Consider the following 25,466-nt stretch of genomic DNA (forward strand, 5'->3'; position numbering starts at 1 on the left):
TTTTGTTAAAGTTTGGGTCGAGAGTGGCCTGTGAGTTAAGTGAATATGTATTTCTGACGTGTTTTTGATTGAGAGAGTTCGCTGTTGAACACTTAGAGAAGTTTCAGCTCTGTTTATAACTAGTAGTTAGCCTAGCCGGCTAACCGTAACGAGAATTAACTTTAGTGAAGAGCCACGCGAAGCTACGTGTTTTCGCCGCTCAGATAGCGCCACGAGCTACCAGGATAACGCTCGTGGTTCCTCTGGGTGCCTCGTGGGAGCACCTTTACCCCGGATAGCGCCACAGGTCAGCCAGGAAGCACCTGTGGTTCCTCCGGCAACGTGGGAATTCCTCAGTTCAGTCCTGTTCAGGTGGAGGAGGGTGGCCAACTCCCCGCTCCCCGAGTCGAGAGTCTGAGTCAAGAATCTGAGTCAAGAATCTGATTCAATTCCTCAAGAGTGACTGTGACTAAACATCTCCATTCAGAAAAAGTATCAGGCCTGCAACGTGGGTTTTTTTTTATTTACATTTCTTATTTACTGCCGGCTTTTTGTATTTATTTATGAATGTGTATATTTTTTTTATCTCTTTTTGTTAAACAAGTATTACTAAATATGTTAATTGAGTTCTATGCATTGCCTACATAAGCTGAAGTTGTTTAGGGTATAGATTGTGTAAAAGAAAAACATCAGTTTCGTTCCATACATTTTTATTTTTAGATCTAAGTACACATTAGTGTGTATAGTTTTTATTTCTCCCCATTTATACATTTTTTTTTGTAAAGCAATAAACTTCACTGGGAGTACTCATTGCAGCCACATATCTTTAATTACCTGTAACTGGGTGGTTTACCACTTCAAGACATATTTACAGCTGGTAGCTAAATTTACAGGAGAGGTCTAATTAATGAACTTGGGGCCCTGTCCCTTTGGCCTGGGATGTAGGAGGGGTTACATGTATATTTTGATTAGAAATATATTATTTAATAATTAATTAACCACAAGGATGTTACTGAGAACACAAAATATGCATTAACGTGTGTGTGTGTGTGTGTGTGTGTGTGTGTAGAGTGGAGCATGGAGGGAGCATCAGAATAAAAACAGGACTAAAGAAATGTAAGAACACACACACACACACACACACACACAAGCTGTCAAATACACACACATTCACATACACACACTCATACACACAAAAAAACACATACACATACACACACACACACTCATACACACACACATACACACACACACACTCATACACACTCAAATACACACACATACATACACAGACAAATACACACCAATACACCCACACACACACAAGCTCTCAAATACACACACACACTGATACACACTCAGACATACAAAAATATACACACACACACAAATGCACACTCATAAACACCAATACACACACACACACAAACACAAATTCACACTCATACACACAAACACACACACACAAGCTCTCAAATACACACACACACACAAGCTCTCAAATACACACACACACACAAGCTCTCAAATACACACACACACAAGCTCTCAAATACACACACACACACAAATACACATCAATACACACACACACACACACACACACACACACACAAATACAAACACATACAAACACAAATTCACACTCATACACACAAACACACACACACAAGCTCTCAAATATACACACACACACACAAATACACATCAATACACACACACACACACACACAAACTCTCAAACACACACACACACACACACACACAAGCTCTCAAATACACACACACACACACACACACCAATACACACACAAATACAACACACACACAAACACAAATTCAAACTCATACACACAAACACACACACACAAGCTCTCAAATACACACACACACACACACAAATACAAACAAACACAAATTCACACTCATAAACACACACATACACACACACACACACCAATACACACACACAAATACACACACACACAAACATAAATTCACACTCATACACACACACACAAACACACACACACACACACACATACACACACACATATACACACACACAAACACACACACACACACACATACACACACACACACATACACACATATACACACTCAAATACACACACACAAACACGCTTAAACACACATACACACTCAAACACACACTCAAATACACATACTCATAAACACGCACTGACACACTCATACGCACACTGACGTACACACTCACGCAAACGTTCACACAAAACACACGCACACACACTCATACACACTCTCAAATACACACAGATCACACAAAACACACATTCACACACACAGAAACACACTCACGTGCACTCTTTCAGAAACACACACACACACACACACACACTCTCTCTAATGTGTGTTCTTGTGTTCAGATGGCTGTGATCTCACACTGGATCCAAACACAGCGAACAGAGATCTCTCTCTGAGTGAAGAGAACAGGAGGGTGGAGAGTGGAGAGGAGCAGTCGTATCCTGATCATCCAGAGAGATTTGATGAGTGGTATCAGGTTCTGAGTAGAGAGAGAGTTACTGGACGCTGTTACTGGGAGGCTGAGTGGAGCGGAAGAGGAGCTGCTGTAGCTCTGAGTTATAAAACCATCAGCAGGAAAGGAGGAGTTTCAGACTCTCTGTTTGGAGGGAATGAAAAGTCCTGGAGTCTGGAGATCATTAATAACAGATACTCTGTTCTTCACAATAATAACAGAACTGATCTCCCTCCTCCTCCCTCTCCCTCTAACAGAGTAGGAGTGTATGTGGACTGTGCCGCCGGCACTCTGTCCTTCTACACCATCTCCTCTCATACACACACACCCTCCTCACACACACACACACCCTCCTCACACACACCCTCACACACACCCCCACACACACCCCCACACACACCCTCACACACACCCTCACACACACCCCCACACACAATCACACACACACCCACACACACACCCTCACACTCACACTCACACACACCCTCACACACCCAAACACTCACACACTTACACACATTCTACACCACATTCACTGAACCGCTCTATGCTGGGTTTGGGTTAGGTAAAGCCTCTTCAGTGTGTCTGTGTAAAATAGAATAGTGTGTGTTTGTTTGTGTTTGTGTGAGTGGGAGAGATTGTGTGTGTGTGTGTGTGTGTGTGTGTGTGTGTGTGCTTGTGATTGTGTGTGCATTTTAAGAGTGTGTGTGTGATTGCGTGCATGCGTGTGTGTGAGAGTGTGTGTTTTTGATTGTGTGCACTTATCAAATCTTGATCATAATAATCTACAATTAAATTGTTTATGTAAATATATTGTTTATGATTATGAATTTATTATTATTGGTAATTAAATTATTATGATTGTGAATATATTGTTTATGATTGTGAGTTTATTATTATTAATTAAATAGTTATAATTGTAAATTTATTGTTAATGATTGTGAGTTTATTGTTTATTATTGGTAATTAAATCATAATTGTAAATATATTGTTAATGATTGTGAGTTTATTGTTTATTATTGGTAATTAAATAGATATGATTGTAAATATATTGTGTATGATTGTGAGCTTATTGTTTATTATTGGTAATTAATAGTTATGATTGTAAATATATTGTTTATGATTGTGAATTTATCGTTTAGGAACAGTAAATATTATAAATATAAATAGGACAGATATCAGTGAACAGAAGCTCTGAAGATCTCAGTGATTTTTAAGCTTCATCACAGAAATCTGTTATATGAAATGATTATGAGCGTCCTGTATCTGATATCTGAGAATATTCTGTACAGAAACTGATAATCTGATATTAAATTCTTCTTCAGATGTGAGATTATCATGTGCTGTGTTCAGTTTACCTCAGAAATCTGATGATGGAGCTGGAAATTACGTTACACCTGCATTCCAATTAAACATCACGATAATTTTACACAATTTCAAAATAAAAGGTTTTTATTGTTAATGAATCAAATCAAATCAAATCAAATTTATTTGTATAGCGCTTTTTACAACAGGTGTTGGCACAAAGCAGCTTTACAGAAACATGATTACAGGACAAAGAATCAGGCAAAACATTACACATAGAAAATACAGAATACAGAACCCCCAGTGAGCACGGAGGCAAGGAAAAACTCCCTCAGAGCTGCAGGAGGAGGAAGAAACCTTGGGAGGACCAAGACTCACGTTTGAGGGGGGACCATCCTACCACTGGTCAAACGGCTTTTAAATTAATTTTAAAAAGTCTTTCATACATCCACATAGGTTTTATGTACTCAGGAGTGTAATAGCGCCACTAATGACTTGGATGTAATCAGTAGTGGAGAGTAAGATGGACGATGAGCAGCTGATCTGTGGTGGGTGGTGGAGAAGAGCTGACTTCAGAAACTTCCATCAGTCTGGCCGGACAGGAGACGCGAGAGCCTGAGGGTCCAACATCGGTATCGGGTCAGACAGGTGGGCAGTCAGTAACTCGGAGGAAAGCAGAGAGATGGAATTAGTTTTGACTGGATTTATGCAAAACTGAGAATATTAAAACATTATCAGAGTGTGGCAAATGACTCCGGCAGAACTGAATAAAACAGCCTAACTAAAGGCAGAGAGCCAGAAGGTAACATAGACATGGAGGCTCCCTGAAACACTGGCATCCACCCACTCCACCGTCCACAAACCTGAGTGACCGTGTGCAGTGGGAGAACAACAGCACCAGCATCTCAGTTTACCACAATTCCCTCTGTCCATGAACCCCTGAATCTGCAGCCTTATCTAAAGGGAAAAACATTAATTACCAAAAGCTAAACTAAAAAAGTAAGTTTTCAGTCTAGACTTAAAGATTGAGACTGTGTCTGAGTCCCGAACATATTCGGGGAGATTATTCCAGAGTTGAGGCGCTTTATGAGAGAAAGCTCTTCCTCCTGCAGAGCTCCTCTGAATTTTAGGAACTACTAATAAACCAGCACCCTGAGATCTAAGTAATCGCGGTGGTTCATAACAGGAGATGAGGTCTTGTAAATACTCAGGAGCGAGCCCGTGTAGGGCTTTATACGTTAACAGGAGAATTTTATAGTCTATGCGGAATTTGACTGGAAGCCAGTGCAGTGCTGATAGTACTGGACTAATATGGTCAAATTTTCTCGTTTTAGTAAGGACCCTGGCTGCAGCATTTTGAACTAGCTGAAGTTTATTTAAGTTACTGCCGGAACATCCAGACAGTAGCGCATTACAATAATCTAGCCTTGAGTTAATAAAGGCATGTACTAATTTTTCTGCGTCATGCAGTGATAGGGCATTTCTTAGCTTGGAGATGTTACGGAGGTGTAGAAAAGCTGTTCTAGTTACATTAGATATGTGTTTATCGAATGCTAGATCTGAATCTATGATAACTCCAAGGTTTTTAGCTGCTGAACCAGGGGTGGCTGAGAAGTCAGACAGATTTAGCATTAAGTCTGATAATTTATTTCTAGCAGCTTTGGGGCCTAATAGGAGAACTTCTGTTTTATCACTATTTAATAGGAGGAAGTTGTGTGACATCCATGATTTTACATCTTCTACACAATCCTCGATTTTCTTTAATCTCACTCTGTCATCAGGTTTGGCTGATATGAAGAGCTGCGTGTCATCCGCATAACAATGAAAATTCACATTATGTTTTCTAATAACTTTGCCCAGTGGGAGCATATATAATGTAAATAATAACGGCCCTAATATAGAGCCTTGTGGAATTCCGTATCTTACCTTGGTATAACTGGAAGACATATCATTTAACCTCACAAACTGATAACGATCGGTTAAGTATGATTTAAACCATGCTAAGGCAGTTCCGGTTACACCGACCATGTTCTCTAGTCTTTCTAAAAGGATAGTATGATCTATTGTATCAAAGGCTGCGCTCAGATCGAGAAGTACCAGTAGGGAAACACAGCCTTGGTCGGCGGCTATAAGTAGATCGTTTGTTATTCTAACTAAAGCTGTCTCAGTGCTATGATAAGGCCTAAATCCAGATTGAAATTTTTCATAGATCTGGTTTCTTTGCAGGTAAGAGCAAAGTTGTTGGGCTACAGCTTTTTCTAAAATCTTAGAAATAAAGGGTAAGTTTGAAATAGGTCTATAGTTAGACAGTACACTAGGATCAAGATTTGGTTTCTTGATCAGAGGTTTAATTACAGCTGTTTTAAAGGCTTTGGGTACATGGCCCAGGGCGAGCGATGAGTTTACTATCATTAACAGAGGTTTAATGATATCTGGCAGTACCTGTTTTAATAATTTTGTGGGAACAGCATCAAGTGTGCAGGTTGTGCTGTTTGAAGAGGAGATAATTTTCTCTAGTTCTAGCTGTGGAAGTGGGTTAAAGACTTCCAACCTAACTTCAGTAACAGAGTTTTGTTCTAGATCAGCCAGACCAGATGACAGAGAGGATGTAATATTTATCTGTTTAATTTTATCCCGAATGTTTTCAATTTTACTATTGAAGAAGTCCATAAAATCGTTGCTGGTGTGAATGGCTGGAATCTGAGGTTCAGTACCTGCCTGGTTTTTAGTTAATTTGGAAATAACACTAAAGAGAACTCTAGGATTATTTTTATTTATCTCGATCTGTGAGGCCAGATACGCTGAGCGGGCTTTATTTAGTTCTTTTCTATATTTAACAAGACTGTCTTTCCACGCAGAGTGAAACACTTCCAGTTTAGTTGATCGATATTTACGCTCTAAATTTCGTACTAACTGCTTTAAGGTACGAGTTTGATCATTGTACCATGGTGCGAGCTTTTTCTGTCTCTCTATTTTGTGTTTAAGGGGTGCTACAACATCTAAGGTAGAGCGAAAGGTATTTTCTAAACCTTCGGTTAGTTTGTCTAGTTCTACTGGGTCTATAGGAGAATACATTAGAGTTGATAAGTCTGGAAGCTTATCTGTAAATTGTTGGGCTGTAAAAGGCGTAATTGAACGTTTTACAGAGTAGCTAGGGGATGTACGTATATTATGACTAAGATGTAATTTAAATGAAATAAGGTAATGATCTGAAATTGCGGAGGTTTGAGAACGAATATTCGGGTTATCTATGCTCACACCCAGGGTCAAAACTAAATCCAGAGTATGATTACAGTAATGAGTAGGTCCTGTTATATTTTGAATAATACCAACTGAGTCTAAAATCGATGTGAATGCCTTTTTTAATGGATCATCCAATTTTTCAAAATGAATGTTGAAGTCTCCAACTATAATCACTTTATCATTACTTACTGCTAAGTCTGTGACAAAATCACTAAATTCTTTTAAGAATTCTAAATAGGGCCCTGGTGGTCTGTAGATGTTAATTAAAGAAAATGCATTCTTTTTTGTAACTGGATTAATTATACTGGTGTAAAGAAGCTCAAAAGAAGTAAAATTTTCATAGTGAACAAAAAATGAACAAAATAATGAAACTGCAATTGAAAAAAAGTTTTTGGTAATTGAAGTAAATAAAAACAGTAATTAAAAGAAAAAACTCAATTTGCCAGAGAGAATAGAGGTGTTAAAAGAAATGTAGGACACTGACATCAGACTCACTGAATATAAAAAGGAAATAAAATAAACTAAGAAAAGAAAGTTTCTAAGAGATAAAAATGACTATAAAACTGGATACGTACAGTGGCATGAAAAAGTATTTGCCCCTACAGATTTATTTTGTTTTTGCTTTTTTGTCATACTGATATTTTTCAGATTATTAAACAAACTTTAATATCAGACAAAGATAACCTGAGTAAATATAAACATCACTTTATAAAAGATCATTTTATTTTACTAAAGGAAAAAAATATCCAAATCAATCTAGCCCTTGGTTCCTAAATCTAATAACTCTTGGTGGCAATAACTGTATTCACGCTTTAATGACAACTGATAAAGAGTCTCTCATCTCTGTGGAGGAATTTAGTTCCACTCTTCTTTACAGAATTGTTTGAATTCAGACACACTGGAGGATTTTCCAGCATAAACATCCTGTTTAAGATCATCCACAGCATCTCAATCAGACTTTAACTAGACCCTCCAAAACCTTAATTTAGTTTTTTAAGTCATTCAGAGGTGGACTTGTTTGTGTGATTTGGATCATTGTCCTGCTGCAGAACCCAAGTACACCTGAGCTTGAGGTCATGAACAGATGGACAGATATTCTCCTTCAGGATTTTCTGGTAAACAGCAGAATTCCTGATTCCATCTCTTTCAGCAAGTTATCCAGATCCTGAAGCAGCAAAGCAGCTCCAGTTATTCACGCCCTTTTGGAGTCATTTCTTTTGGTCGGCTGGTCACTCCTGGGAAGGTGGACTCCTGTGGTTCTCTGGAGTCCCAAAGCTTTAGAAATTACTTTATAACCTTTTCCAGACTGATAGATGATCAATGACTTTGTTTTTTCATCTGTTGTTGAATTTCTTCAGATCAGGTTATAATAATGTGCTGCTTTTTGAGATCTTTTATCTGCTTCATGTTGTCAGACAGGTTCTATTTAAGTGATTTCTGGTCTGGAAATAGTAACGTAATTAAAGTAACGTGTTATAAAGTAAGGCATTACTGACATCACTGCTGGTGTACCACCTCAGGATGCCTTAAGTACCACTTTACTAAATAATTAATAGTAGAAGATAAATAATTATAAGTAAATGAATAATAGATAGTGATGTTACCCTGTTATTATTTTGTATTGACCCTCAGTTCTACAGTGTTGAGGTTCTGTACAGACGCATGCAGTGCTGCCTCTGTCCTGCAGATGTCACCATTACCCAGATTTAGAAGTGCACACCAGAGTAGTTTTCAAACAAAACTGAAAAACAAGGAAAGAAAAAAGGCAGAAATGCAGAAAAGGATGTATATTAATAAATGAAAGTGGAGACATGACATATCTTGGGTTTATACGGTCTGCAATATATATTTGCATGTGTACTGTCTCAGTTTTGTAGGTTCTGTTGCTGCACTAACAACACTTCATTGGTTACATAAGATTTAAAGAAGACATATTTCTTTAATTATTTTAAGCATTCATCCACCCCCATGCTTAACAGACATGTTTTCACTTGTTTAGAGAGCTAGACAGCTGCTTATAGGAGCCCATGGCTGCTGATTGTTGGGGTGAGGTTGAAGAGAATTCAGAGTTTTCATAAAGCATTAAATTTATCACCATCGTACCAAATCCTTATTTAATAACTGTGAATAAGCCACAGTCATAACAAACTAATTTAGTATGAAATCTTTGTAAAGGTTATCTAATGTCAGGTTGGATGTAGCTATAACGTCCAGTCACAACACATTATTTTTAACATTACCATATTTATAGTTATATATTAAAACTGCTAGATATTTGTCATCAGCAAATTCTTGAAACACGTAATTTATCAGTTCCCACACAGCGACAGAGACAACAGTGCTGAGATAACACTGATTTTCTTACAATCTGAAGCTTATAATGGCTAAAACAACTCAAATTGAGCATAAGAGTTAAATCTCTCAATAAATGAGAGATGTGAATGACCACACCCATCCCTCACATGGACTCTTCGCTCTGATGCCGTCCGGCAGAAGATACAGGAGCATCCGAGCCTCCACTACTCTCCACTACTCGCAACAGCTTCATCCACCAGGCAGTCAGACTCCTCAACACACAGAGATAGAACTGAACCCCACCCACCCACCACTCACCCAACACACTCACACAAAACTAAACTGAACACCCCACCCCCCCCCCTTTACACACACAAAGACTGAACTTCACCCACACACACACACATTCAGCACACAGAGGCTGACATGTCTTTATTCCTATCAGCAATATTTGCTGCTACTCTTAAAAACTATAAACTCTCTACCTCAGTAACTGCTGTGATTATTTATGTTCTATATGTTACAGTATGTTACACATCTCTGCACCTTATCCTCACTATACACTTTATTATACCGTATCGGTACTGCACTGCACTGCACTGTCTTTAAATTGTCTCATCTTTTGTATTTATTGTTATTTAGTGTTATAATTATAATTTTATGTTGCACTGTCGTCACTCCTGCACTTTATGTTGTCTATTGCTTGTTGTTCTATGTTGCACCATGGTTCCGGAGGAACGTAATTTCATCACACTGTGTACCTGTACTCAGATGTAATGACAATAAAAGCCTCTTGACTTGACTTGACTTGAAATCTCATTCTAAATTCATAAAAAATAAAATACACCAATCTAGCTTACAATTTAAGTATTTGTAACTAATCAAATAGGTTCATATTCATTCTAGACACAATAATAACACAGTTTTAGAGTAAAGTAAAATAATAGAAACACAAGGAGACACTTGTAAGATTCTACCATTTATTACACATGATGACATTCTGAAATAAAATCGCTTCACTCAACAGTTCTTGCATAGATATATTACAATACCAATTTAAAAAAGAATTATGAAACAAACCAATAACAAAAATAAACTCTTCTTTTTCTTTTTTCCTTAATAAAGAACATTGTCATACTAATATCATATAATACAAATCATATTTGGAAATGCTTTTTACAGCAAAGAAAACACAACTTAAAGGAATGGAGCGAGAGATCGGAGTGGAATAACTGGGAAAGAGCAGGAGGAGAGTGATGGATTTACAGGAGGAAACTTGGGAGAAGTCCGTAAATAGGAAAATCGACACACAGACACTCTTTCAGAATGTCAAACATTGACGGACTGATGGATGAAAAACTTCCCGAGCTGTTTGTGTTGAGGTTCAGCCTGAGTTCGGGTTTTCTCTGAAGTTCTGAATCAGTGTTGTGAATTAGGTTCATTCAGAGTTCTGAAAAAAAGATGTTGGTGGAGTGGGTTCATCTGTACACAGGAAATCCAAAGCAAAGTTAGGACACAGTTTTGTTCTTGAGGAGTTTATGAGGGAATGTAACATGTACATACCTGTCAAATTTTGGATTTAAAAATAAGGGATATTTTCATCCGTCCGCTTAAAGCCGTCCCACCAGCCCAACCGAGGTTCAGTATCCCTTACATTTTAAGACAGGTTTACAAAAAATCTAAAATAACCACATGTGAACCACTTACAGACTACAATTAGATTATCAGAATCTGATAGGTCTACCTCTGTTGACACTGAAATGTTGTGGACATTCCTACATATGTCATTCTTTTAATACAGCCAAATTAAAAACCCTTTAAATTGAACAAAGGGTGCACAAATTCTGCAAAATGACTGTTGGTGACCTAAAAATAGTATTATGAGGTTTTACTAAAAGGACAGCAAAAATTAGTTCTAAGGGGCCTACACAATTGCTAATCTTTAATTGATACTTCTTTCTTTTGATCACTCCACCCCTGATCAGTTCAGTTTGGGTCTTTCCCACACTGACCCTCCTCTGCGCTCCGCTGATTGGCTGTTTCTTCTGAAAGGCGGGACTTTCTCCTTGAACCGGCACCACGATTGGTTTAGAGGCACACCGCGGTCAGTGCCCCGTATCCTTAATAATAAAGTTTTTTAAATTTCAATATAATACGGGAAATTTACTAATACGGGAGGACGGCGGGAACGAGGAGTAAAATACGGTAGTTTCCCGGCCAAAACGGGAGACTTGACAGGTATGAACATGTAACACAATACAAAACTGACGTAACAAACATTAAACACAAGACACTCGAGAACATGAAGACACGCCTGTTTTAAAGTTGGTTCTACAGGACTGGAGGAAAGTTGGAAAGTTCTAGGCATTAATAGAGTAAAGGTGTGGTAGAAGCTGCAAAGTACTGAGTAATTATGATAAAATATAAGATATGTTCCAATACACACAGCACATTTCTGGAGTTCTAAAATCTGGAGTTAAACAAAAATGTGTGAAAGTGTTAAATTGTGTGAGTTTATTCTCCAACTTAAACCACAAGTTGAGTTGAGGGGAACTCTTTGGTGGTGTAGAGCATAGGTCGGCAATAGGCGGCCCGCGGGCCAGATGCGGCCCGCAAGCAAGAAACATCTGGCCAGTGAGGTTGAACTATAATGAAAAAAAAAATCGGACTGTCCGTCTCAAAAATGCTCTTTATTTAGAAACTTAATTTTCCAAGACAGAAAAATTTATTAAAGATTTTTTGATAGAGCCACGGGCTGTTAGATAACTGCTAGCTTCTTTATTCTGTTATTTTTTTTTTATTCGTTTGTTTTTTTTTATATAACAAACAGGTATATCATTAATAGCGCCCCCAATGGTCAGTCCACAGATTTCACCCACATCAGCCCACTTGAATGTCTGCTTGTCATTTTAAGAGCGCCCTCCCGCCACCTCAGCCTAAAGCTAATTTGTCTGACCCTAAACTCACCCTAATAAACCTGCGGTCTGATTCTGTTCCACTCATTCTGCTGCGGGACAAACCTGCACTCAAAGGGAGGCAGATTCTGGCAAGGAGGCAGAATTCAGCACAACACCTGAAGGAATGGCAACTTGCTGACCTTACAACATTCTACCAACCAATTAATGTTCAGTATAGGGAGACTCCGCCCACATTGGTGAAGAAGACTGGATGTAGTAAAGTTTTTAGCTGTGCAGTATTTAGATTTTTAGATCTTGATATTTTACCAAAATTATTACTATTACTTTGAAGTTTGTGCCACATGTTTAATACAGTACTGAGACCCTAAGGGGCTTTTAATTGAAAGTGTTGCCCTGCAGAACTGCTGAAGAACATGAGGAGAGCTGATTTATATTTACAGCAGTGATGAATGAAGATCTGATAGGTTCATAGCTGCTTTAGAAATCCCTGAAATCTTCAGATGTAAGACTGTAAGTTAGTGAGTCTGGGAGGGGTTGCTGGGATTGGGGTGATCTTGTATCTACAGTATGCAAATCTTCTCAAAGCTAATGTGGCCTAGAGAGATTTGTGTGTGTGTGTGTGTGTGTGTGTGTGTGAAGGGGGGCAGGTTATAGTAGGATCCAGATTTGGGTTTCTGAAAAGGAGGACCCCTTTTTCTTCGAGTGGTTGGGGATGTCAGTTTTATTGAATTCATGTCTAATATGTATTTTCTGAATTCCTCTGATATAACAGCTCAATTCTAATTCTTCAGGTTAAATGCTTCCTCCTTTAAACAGCTATAACATGTATTTGTATCAGGCTACAAACAGGGCTGCTTTATGAATTCATGCAACGCAAAAGCATTTGATGATTTACTCTTATTCAGTGTGGGCATACCTTTTGCTAATATTACTTATATTTGTTACACTTACTTTTTAAGTTAACTGATCATTTATCAGTTTTGTCTGATATTTCACTTGTTTAAGTGCTTTTTTAAAACATGTTGATCCACAGCATAGAGGCTACAAAACTCACACTATGCAGCCTTTCAACACCTTTAATCTAAATATATAAAATAAAATGATGTAGCCTAAAATACACACTTGCTGCTCATCCAACACTTCTCATTCTTGACCTTTTGCTATTTTTATCAGCCATTGCTCATCATTCTCATGTAAAGTCCCTGTGTAATCCTAACTTTACTAACATTACTACCTCACATTCCTGTTCAGTCTCTCCCTTGGTTTCTCCGTCACAAGCCTGCTCTCCCGGTCTGCTGCTCAACACTGAATGTACCACGCAGAGAAAAGGTGTAGGACCGGCGAACACACATGTGCTTTCGCTTGTAAACACTCGGGGGTACACTGGCAAGCACACGCTTTCTTCTTCACACACACGCAATGCAAAGTAGATATATTTGAGGAGAAGGGCGTGACTCATTTGCGATACAGAGAAACCTGGATTGGAGTGGAATGGAACGGCGTGGCAATTCTAATCACAATGCATTGTACTGTCAAACAAAATCCCGGACGATTTTGAAATTCCCCCCGGACATTTTTTTAGGTCTCAAAAGTAGGACATGTCCGGGAAAAAGAGGATGTCTGGTCACCCTAGGTTATAGGGACTGTGTCTCGATAGGACCTCCTTACTCAGCATAAACTCAGTGTGCCACCCCATCCTGAAACTCCCAGGCGTGACCACACAGTGTTCCACCTCCCTGAAGTCCTGACCAGGGCATCTCACCCACCCAGAGGACCCACAGCCCAGAACCTGGAACCCAGATCCCGTCTCGTTACCAGTTCCAGTCCCGCGGTCAGGTGGCTCGTGTATTATCTGAGGTCGGGCAGGCGGGAGGAAAGGTTGAGGTACAGGATACTGACAGATGACCAGACAGCAGGAGCCTCAGCCTAAATATCACACACTGGTGTGCTGCTGCCTTTGTTTTGGGAGCTGGTGAGATGGTGGGTCTGAGCTTTTCTGGAGTAGGTTTGATTTTAAGGGTTTTATCTGTTTATTCTGAAATGTAAATTCTGGATGCTGAACTTTTAAATCCCACACCTCTGATGAGAGTAATGGAATAAATGTAACTGTTTCACTGCAGATTAACCCTCAGAAGTCTTACTTAACAAGATAAGACCTGGACTCCACAGTCACCAGACCTGAACCCAATCCAGATGGTTTGGGGTGAGCTGGACCACAGAGTGAAGAAGGCAAAGGGGCCAACAAGTGCTAAACACCTCTGGGAACTCCTTCAAGACTGTTGGAAAACTATTTCAGGTGACCACCTCTTGAAGCTCATTGAGAGAAGAGTGTGCAAAGCAATAATCAGAGCGAAGGGTGGCTATTTTGAAGAAACTAGAATATAATATATATTTTTTATATAATATATATTGTTTCACCTTTTTTTGTTAAGTACATAAAACTCCACGTCAGGAGTGTGCCATATCGTATCGTACATGATAATATCGCCAAAGATTTTGAATACCGTGAACGATATTATACCCTGAAATATCGTGCCATATCACCCACCCCTAATTATCGCATCAGAGTACTACTTTTTTTGGAGTTTTTAGCAAAAGAAAAATTCACATTGTTCTCATTTCCCATTATATATCTACTAGAGACAGATTATATCTGTTCAGTATCTATTATTTTACTTTAAAATAAAATCGGATATATGGAGATATTTGGAGTGCATTACTAGTATCATGACATTCTGCATCACTGACTTCTGTTACAAATCTGATAAAATTCTTTTTTCTTTTTCTCAGTTGGCCATATCATATTGCATGCAATAAAAGAAATTCTAAATCGTTTTTCTAATTCAGTGTTTTGTCATATCGCCAAAAGTATTGTTATCGTGAAAATAGCATGAAATATCGTGATATTATTTTAGAGCCATATCGCCCACCCCTACTCCACGTGTTCATTCATAGTTTTGATGCCTTCAGTGAGAATCTACAATGTAAATAGTCATGGAAATAAAGAAAACGCTCGTACTGTGTGTATATATATATATATAGAACATAGCTATTTTAAATAGGAATGTTTTATGCGGTACACCTTATGTTTTTATTTTGTGATATGTTACGGGTTAAAATATATATTTTTTATTATTTTTAGAGCATGTCACCTACTGGACTATTTCCTCACTTCCACACAGACACTCTAGATATTTGCATATCTACATAGCATCATATATTTACTTATTCAGTCTTACTTAACATATTTCCGTGTAATTTTTGTCTATAGTGTAAGTTATTATGTGTATTGTTATTGAGTGTACTGTGTATATTGTTTACACTGTAAATGTATCTGTATATCTTATTTTATATATTTTTTATTTTATTATTCTTCTTGTAAATATTGTTCTCTGCACATTGGTGGGAATCTGCACCCAAATTTTTTACTCACATGTACACCTGTACTCTGTAACGTGACAATAAAAATCTTGAATCTTGAAACCTTAGCCGAGCTTAATTAACGCAATGATCACTGTATTGTCTGTACTGTTGCAACATTTTTTCAGATTTAGGGTTGTCCTTACAAAACTATTCATTGGTTACATAAAATATAACATTTAAACTAATTTATACACCTGATTTCCAGTCATAAAGTTAATGATGACATATTTCTTTAATATTTTAAGCATCCATCCACCCCCATGCTTAACAGACAGGAGTTATTTTCATGAAATTCTGCATCCGTTCCCGAAAAAACAGTTCATTTCATTCAATTCTAGTACTTGTTTCCACTTGTTTAGAGAGCTAGGCAGCTGCTTATAGGATGGCTGTCCATAGCTCCTGGTTGTTGGGGAGAGGTTGAGAAAAATTCAAAGTTTTCATAAAGCTTTAAATTTTTATCAGCGTCTTTATTTAGTAATAACTGTGAATAAGCCACAGTCCTACAAACAAATTAAAGCTCACCTTCCGTCGTTTTTTCTTTCATTTTAAAATGTCTAGTTGTGGTCTCTAGTATGAATGAATGACATGTGAGCTGTTTTTGTAAAAAAAAAGTGCTCAGGTGTCTCTGTATAGCTCTTTTTTAATGGACTGTTTTAGGGGTGTGTCCAAAATGACCGGATTCCAGCTTTGCTCATGAATATTCATACATGCAAACAGCATGCAAATATCTCTCCTCTGATAGGAGCACTGCGACGCCCCTCCACCGCTCTGCCGCTCACTGCCTCCCACCTCCTAACTGATGAGCGGTGATGTTGCGTCACTTCAGCTCCGCCTCTGGGAGTTTCTCGAGCCAAGGTGGGCTGGTCTGTGAGTTTCTGCCTACGTAGGCAGAAAGATAATTCAAAATTCACCCTTTTTCGGAGGGGGGGAGGGGGGATTTCTTTGCTTAGCTCCTGCAGACAATGGGGGCTGCAAAACAGTTTAATGTGCAGGTGTACACATTCAACTCGGAGAGACCTACTGTATTCCACAAAAAACAAGAAAAATCGGATTTTCGCGGAAGGTGAGCTTTAAGTATGAAATCTTAGTAAAAGTTATTAATTCCAGGTTCAAACTACACAATTTTTAAATTGTCGTCAGATCAGTGTATCTTTCAACTACACAACTTATTTTTCTTGTACTGGGGAATATTTCAGTGGGTATGGTTTGCACACTGATCAATGATAGAGTATAAGGAATCATGTAGTAACTTAAAAGTCTCAAACAAACTAAAATACCCTGTGAAACATTCAGGTTCTTTTATCAGGGGGTGCTTTTAAATTGCGGTTTCTGAGGTTGGTAACTATGATGAACTTATCCTGTACAACAGAGGAAACTCCTGCTATCCCTTTCATGGGAAGGTCCTTATGAGAGCCAGTTTCATCATAACGTTTTTGCGGTGACTGCACTTGAGGATATTTTCAAAGTTCTTGATTTTTTCTTTTTGGATTGACTGAGCTTAATTTCTTAAAGTGCTGATCCTGATACATCACTTCTGTACACTAAGAACTCGCGTTATTTACACTCTATTTTATATAAAGCTAAAAAGGAGAGGAACTCCAGGCTGTAAAAGCTGTTTAATCTGTAGTTTATAATCTCTAAACTCACCTTCTGACTCCTGCTGCAGAGCTGAGGCAGATTCTACAGGGAACACCCCCTTCCTGAAGGTGTGGCTCCTCAGGCAGGTTTACCGTAATGAACAGATTATAAACGCCCTAGAATAATTCCCTGCTGAAAGAACTGCATCACTGGATTCTGCTTTATACTGTATAAATGTTTATGATTTATGATGGTCTGAATGAATATCAGCAATACTTACACTGTTCTGTTATGGTTTGGTTTATTCAGAGAAACAGCCCATATGGAAAAGAAATGTATGTCGTGGTGTCAAAAAAAATCGAATTGATAATGAGTATTTAAATGTGAATAAAAATCTGTGTTAGAAACACTTAGATTTGTATAATAAATATTTGAATTAACACAACAATATTCTATGACTAAATCATGTATAAAATCATGAATACAATTTTAATATGATGGTAGCTCCTTGTTTTAACTGCCTGATTTAACGTGTTAATGTTGACAGCCCTAATAAAAATGTATTTATAAAATATATTTTTAAAAAGTATGAAATGGCCAAAATATTAGGCTTATTTAATATATAATTGTTTGAAATACATTTTGCAATTTAGGAATATATTTAAAATGTATTTCACATATAAAGGTTTACATACATTTCTATTCCATGTGTGTTAAATGTAAAAAAAACTGTATTTCTTTCCCATATATAATATAAATATATAGATCTGTCACAATAATTACATTATCAGATTATTGTACAATATACAGGCATAACCTCTGTAATTGTTGCTAACTGCAGAACTGCTAACTGTGTTTAGATAAAAAGGAAATTCCATTATAATGAATGAGGCAGAAAGTTAACTCCGTTTTAAAACAGCAGTTTGATTTTTCTGAAACTGGAGAATTATTTTATTTTTAAGTGTTGCTATTTTAATCAGCTTCTATTTCATTCTTGAGGTTTAATTTAATTTAATTTTTGATGTTTTGGCGCCATCTACTGAATAAAACATGTCACAACATCCAGCATAGGAAATGATATGATACCAAACAAACAAATTAATAAACGATTATAAATATAGTGACTCGTTTATTTGCATTTATTTAATATATTTTAACAAAATAATAATAAGAATACAAAGTAAAATGATAAAATGATAACTAATTCATCATTGAATATATAACGGTAATAATAAAATAATTAACAAATAATATTCATAAACATTAATAATTAATTATTGAATATATAATGTCAGTAATAATATTAAAAACAAAAAACAAAGAATGATTGTCATTGTTTGTATTAATTTAATATTAATATTTTTTGTATTTATTTACTACTTTGTAAGTAATACAAATTGTAATAATAATAATAATAATAATAATAAGAAGAAGAAGAAGAAGAAGAAAAATAAATTATTATTAATAGTTAATTATTATTATTATTTTCATTAATATTACTTACTGTTAGTCATATTAGATCATTTTGTTGTTAAGGTTTATTAATATTTATAAATATTTATTAATATTTTATTAATAAAATGTAAGTCAGTAAAATCATAATTATGATTAAAATGTTTATTTTCAGGTTGTAAGTCAGTGAGAGTGAAGCAGATGAAGTGTAATAACTAATAATATATTAATAATAATTAATAGAGGAACTCTAGGCTGCTAAAAAAAATCTGAGTGACAGACTCTCTGACCAATGAGAGCACTGCGTGGGCGGGGCTGTATCACCGTGACCTGAGCTCTGATTGGTCAGTGTTACAGCGCGAGCTTTCTCCTGGGTTAGAGGAGGGTTAGCTGAAGCTCCTCCGTTATGATGGGAAATTTACAGGGTTTAATTTCCACATTCTGAGCATTATTTCCAGCGTGTAGATCAGGTTTATTTACAGTATCAGTAAGATATCAGTGCAGTATGAGTGTTATTCTCAGTTCTGAGCTCCGTGTGAGGGATATAAAGGAGTTGGACTGAAAGCTGAGGACTTTTCTCTGAGCTGAACGTTACTGGAGCTGAACTGAGGAGCTGCTTCACGGGTTAAATTCTGTCTTTAAAAGGTGAGGAACCGGATACTTTCAGGAGTGGAGCTGCAGAGTGAGTTAGACTGAGTCTAAACTCATATCTAGCTGTATCTGTGGGTCAGTCTGAGGGGGAAAGGGGTTAGCGTTAGCTAGGGTACAGTTAGCCGCTCCGCTGAGGCGAACGTTATCCCTTTCCCGCGCTTTTCAGCTCCAGCGCGAGATCCTCTTTTCCCGCGCTTTTCAGCTCCAGCGCGAGACCCGCCCTCACAGAGCACGCTCTGCTCTCAGCAGTGCAGGTTAGCAGCCACAGCTAATCACACACAGCACTAAACACTGCTTTAAACACTATGGAGCAGTTTCACACGCTGGGATTAAGCAGAGTCTCGGACTAAACAGCTTTTAGAATGGAGATTTTCCATCTGGACTTAATCCCTGCCCGGGATCCCTGGTTTAATTAAAAGCACAATAAAATGTGTACATTTTAAACTTTATTTTATTTAGTAGTCTTTCTAAAGGAAGGAAGTTTCTCACTAAAATCCACTAAAACTGTTTAAGTAACCTATTATAAATTATTATGATTAAGTTTGTCATTTATTAAACACGAATCAGGTGATGTATTTTGCATAAGGCATTATGCTACCATGCCTGTAGATTATTTATTAAGCTTTTGTATTTTCAGATTTTATCTTGTGTAAATGTGTATCTTAGTAAAAAACTTTTAATAAATGTCATGTAGCATTAATTCAGAATTCTCTCACTGAATAAAAAAAAATATTTTCAGCCTCACTTTTCAGTCTGGGTCTGAGTGTGTTGAGACAGCGATACAGGTCTGAGTTGAACCACCAGGAGTTAAATATAAGAAGTTATCATATAGAATAAATTACTCTGTTGGATATCACAGTGATGTTACGAGAACAAATAAATTATTATTAAAACTATTTGTCTATAACTGGATGTGCAGCAGTGAGTAAGTGAAGAATGCAGGGAGTGGGGAACTGTATTTCAGTTTAGGTTAAGATGCTGCTCCTTTAGTTACGGTAAAAAGTAATGTGATTTTTTTTGGAAAATATAAGTGTGTAGTTATGTTCTTCAGCCCCATTAAAGGCACTGTTTCTTCTCCTTTAGATCTGCTGTGGGTCCTGCTGCCACAGTGAACTGATGAACCATCTATAATCAGGTAAACATATTTAAATTAAAGTTTACTTTTAAAGAACTTTTATTCTTGTTCTTCGATTTAAGAGGCTGTAGTTAATCAACTGGTGTTTAAGAAGCAGAGTCACTGCTGTTCCATTTAAAGTGGAACAACGTTTCTTTAGAATGGAGTAGTGTACATCCTTTTCTCATAATATAGTGTTTTTTTATACTCCTACACCGATCAGCCATAACATTAACAGCACCTTCTTGTTTTTAAACAGTTTTTTCTAAGCTTAACTGTTCATATAGAATCACTTAGTAGTTATACATATTATCATTTTATTATTTTTTTTATTTTACACAGAGCAGTTATTATTATTTGGTTGGTGGGTAATAATTCTCAGCACTGCAGGGACACTGATTAGCATTCTGGTAGTGTATGAGGTGTTAGAAAGTGTTGCACTGGTGGTAAGAGTGGGTCAGACATAGTAGGGTTGAAGTTCAAGTTTTAGCTTTATTAAATGAACACTAATCAATTTTTTCCTTTTTAAACAATATCTGCTTAAAATGATGCATAGAAATTCACTAAATGTAGGTAAATATCTTTATTTTACTCTGCTGTAAGAGCTCAAAGGAGAAGTAAATTACTGTTAAAACTTTTTAAATGCTAAATCGGTCAATTACAATCAAAATGCCTTTTTACAGTGGAATGAAAATAATGTTAAAAGAAGCATTTTTTATAGTCACGTGACTTGATCCAGCACACAGGGCACATCGCCCTCCAGTAACAACAAGTGTGAAAAAATAATATACCAGATTTCACTAACAGGCGGATCCAGATATTGTCCAAACCCGATCTGGTGTTACTTTCTAAGCTTTTACCAGTTTAGAGGCCCAGGAAACTCACAGCCCAATCACACATGCTGTAAATATCAGAAGTAACTCTGCTCAGCCAATCAGATCTGTGCATTATGAAGAGCACTACTGCACACATGATGAAGAGATAAACAGCAGTTTGAAAGAAAAGTGAGTTAAAGGAGAGTTAATTTACATTGTGTGCTCTAAAAAGGGAAAAGTGGGAACTTAAGTAATTTATTAAAAATTGAGCAACTTCTCTGAGTTTATTCTCCCCAGGAGCATTAGTTCTCTTCTCTCACTGAACAACCGGACGTGAAGGAGAGATATTAAGAGGGAAAGAAAGAGAAAAGAGAGAAAACAGCTGATTGGCTGATTAAATGTACGAGTTTTATTGTAAATTATAAATATCTAAATTTATAAATTGGTAAAAACTGTTTAAATGTTAAAATAAGTTAAAAAATAAATAATAAGAAATGTGTTGTAATATGTAATGTTTTATATCTATAACTTTATATCTATAAATGTCATTGGCAAAAAAAATATGCAGTTAAAGTAATAATTATCTAAATCTGGATGCTGGAGGTTGAGTAAAAAGACAAAGCAGCTGTGAATCTAGTTAATGAAGTGTTAGCAGCACTATGGTTGCTGGAGAAAAAATCTGCCTCCTACATCAGTTATATCACAGTGTGTAACAGGAGTGTTCAGGCTTCACTGCAACATTTACTGATGGCTGTGAGCAACACTGCTGCAGTGTGTAGCACTGTGTCCAGCACAGGAAAACAATATAACTGTGACAGTACGTCCAACACAGCTACACATTTACATCTTCATCACCCTGTTTCAGAGATCAAACCGGGAGCAGAACAACACACAACTTCTCACCACATCATTTAATCAGCCCTTTACTGCAGAATCAGAGCAGGATAAAGCTATAACTACATCTACTGGGGTGTTTTATCACTGCAGACCTAGCCTCATACTCCAACACTGAAAACAGGAAAGTGCTTGAGCCTCACTACAAAATCCCCTCACTCTCACACTTCAGTACGAAGATCATGCCAGATCTTTATAAACAGGAAGAATCTGTGAGATGTGTGATCTGTTACCCCACTATTACTGAGGGATTTTATTTGAATTGGAATGAAGGGGAGGGTATAAAAACAGGACTAAGAGAAAACAGTTAAACTACAGACTGAGAAAAGGTTTTGAGAATGTAATTTTATAAGTAGTAAAGCAGCTGTTTTCATTCTGCACTGATGACTTAAATCCAGGGATTATTCAGCTTCTTAAAATGAGTGTTTAGCTTTTTGTTACAGACTCTAAATATCCTCAAAATATTCAGTTCTTTATACTGGTTGTATGTTATTAAGCCTGACGTAGCAAAAAAGTAAATACACATTTATTATTATTATTATTATTAACATTTTAATAGATTTGAAAGCGACATTTGACAGTTATATCCTCCAGATGCTATTATAAATGCTGCTGTGAATGCTGAAATTGAAAGTTAGCTTTTAGCTTTTTGTTAATCCATTTCATAATCTAAACACTTGTTTTCTCTTCTAGTTATTTTTTGTATCTGTGTGATAATGGGCTACAGGTGAATTTGATTGGACCTTGTTCTATATGCTGTTGACTGTTGATGTTTAATGTGGGTAAAATGTGCTCCAACTGGTTTTAAACTGGTTGTCTCTTTTCTTAAGAAAAGAAAATGCAGTCAGTTCCTCATTCATTCCAGTGGAGTGTGTGTACAAATCTACAAAATGCTGCTTAAAACAATCCATCCTGGCTTATTAGGAAACCCAGCGCTGACTAAATCCTGAGAAAAACAGATTGAGTTATTTTAACTGATTTATATTAAATGTTTAATATTTTACATTTATTTATTCTGCTAATTATTCTGAATTGTTTGTCCGCTGACGTTTACCATAGATTTAGAGAAATTGACACAATTCCAACTCCAGATTGTTCCGTCTCATCAGGAGGGGCAGTATGCATGTTTTTTGGTTTGATGTGTGGTTTCATAAAGCTGATTTCTAAATACTTAGCAAACAGCAAAGCAACCATCTGGTTTTGCTACTTATCAACAGCATTGCCATTTTCGTCAGCAAATGCAATTTTCTATAATTTTATTCACTAATTTGAATTTATTTTTATTTATTTAATTTATGTTAGTATATCCTATATAGTACTGATGGTTAAATAAGTAATATATGTTGTATTATTGTGAGAGATTGGCATTTTGAAATAGAGCTGATATGATTTGTGTGTGTCTAATATAGGAGTGGATATCCTGAAAAAAATGTCGCTGAACTCTAACTGTGTACCCCTCTGAAGACTGATCTCAGGAACAGGTAACACTGCTGTAATTTATATCATTATCTATCACCTTCAGTACGACTTAGAATACTTAACTCAGTATTCAGTGCTGCTTTCATATTGTGAGAGACACAGTGTGTAAAAAGAGACAGATCTACATGTTCATCACTACAGAGTGTGATTATACTCTTTTCAGTCTTGTTTTTTTCAGAATTTAAACCTCCAATCAGAGACCACTCAGCAGTTAGACTGGTTTTCAGTAGTGTAACTACAGACCACACACCACCATTGATCCAACTACTGACTACAGTATAGATCAGACTAGACATCACTAACTACTGAACACAGACTACCTATCCTCTGCATTACTGAGATTTAGATCAAACCGGTTTTAGAGACGCTGTTCAGTGATCCACACCCACAGTGATTTGATCTCACACTCAGTAATGCTGTAAACAGTCTATCACTGACATCCAGGAGGTGAAGATATCGTTTCTTTAATATCAGACACAGTGTCCTGAAATATAAAGGTAAGGAATAACTCCTGATTATTAATGTATGCTGTGACTGTTATATTTACTGTATGTACTCTGTTCTTATTCAGTCATTTAGTTTTAATAGAGTGTTTTGTTTGATTTGTTTATTTAATTATTTTTTAGAAAAAAATGCTGAGCATTGTTTGCTTTATCCGGAAAGTTGCGAGTGAGAGGAGAACCTGTGTTTTCTAATTTAAAAAATATAAGACCTAGTGTACAAGACAGAAAGTTTTTTTGCTGCTGGTAGTTTGTTGTTTTTGGCAGGGTGCTCTCATTCCTTAAATATGTTTCAAGTTCTGACTTGAAGGCTGTTTTAGGGTCTAAAGTCACCTGATCATATGATGAATTATTGTGGATTATATCATAGACAAGTAGACAGATCAGCTGCTGTGACTTTATCTGTGCTGTTGTCGTTTAGTTTCTGGAAAACCTTGTTAAATTTTAGCATTTATTTACTGGTTTTTACATGCCTCAAATTTTAACCACAAAGCGATGCAATTCAAACTACTGACCGAACAGCACTGCACATCCAACTACTGACCATACAGCACTGCAGATCAAACTACTGACACACTAAATTGTGTGTGAGAGGAGAATCTGTGTTTTCTGATAAAAAAAAATAAGACCCAGTGTATAAGACAGAATATTTTTCGTTTCAATGGTGATGCTACACCTGCATAAGTAATAAAACACAAAAAAATAGAAAATTACCTGGTATATTTTAATGTATTATTTGTATTAAATATAATTGTGCAAATGCAAAGGGAAATACCAATTATTATCACTTGTTTTTGTAACTAATACAAACTAAGACATGTTGTGACAGTAACATACCAGATAAAGACCAATCCTGAACTACATGTAACTGTCAGGGTCAGGCAGAGTTGAGATAAGCTGAAATATGATAAAAGCCCTTTAATGAGAAAAGGGAAATCCAAACTCATGGTCAACCACAGACAGGATCAGAGAGACAGTCCAGGTCAATAGAAAAGCAGGTCACTATAAGAGATCATACACAGAAAAGCCAATAACACAGGCAATATAAATGTTTTGTGCACAGAGAGAACCAATCAAATACTCTGCAGGGAGTGAGTAAAGTGCAGAGGTACATATACAGAGTGAAACAGGTAAAGTCGATATTCAGGTGATAGTGGTCTAATTAGTCATGTGAGAGGGTGAATGAGGGATGTCAGTGTGTGGTGCATTCTGGGCAATGGAGTCCGGAGCTGGAAGATTGCTGATAGACACAGGAGGAGTAGAAGTGCCTTCAGTACCAGGTGTGACACTAACCAGTAGAGT

General features: G+C 36.9%; 1 protein-coding gene across 12 annotated transcripts in view; it reads left to right on the forward strand.

The window, feature by feature from the left end:
* The window catches only part of LOC103029360 (ribonuclease inhibitor-like), a 605,885-nt gene that overhangs the window by 363,558 nt on the left and 216,861 nt on the right, over nt 1–25,466 (forward strand). Inside the window, exon 1 of one of the 12 annotated variants that reach the window (XM_049470078.1) lies at nt 23,629–23,666. The exons of the other annotated variants lie outside the window; for them this stretch is intronic. The gene's annotated coding sequence lies outside the window, so the exon portion shown is untranslated. Of the gene's footprint in view, nt 1–23,628; nt 23,667–25,466 lie in introns of those variants that run through there. 12 annotated transcript variants of the gene reach the window in all.

The sequence above is a fragment of the Astyanax mexicanus genome, chromosome 21, assembly GCF_023375975.1.
Source record: "Astyanax mexicanus isolate ESR-SI-001 chromosome 21, AstMex3_surface, whole genome shotgun sequence".
NCBI lineage: Eukaryota > Metazoa > Chordata > Actinopteri > Characiformes > Acestrorhamphidae > Astyanax > Astyanax mexicanus.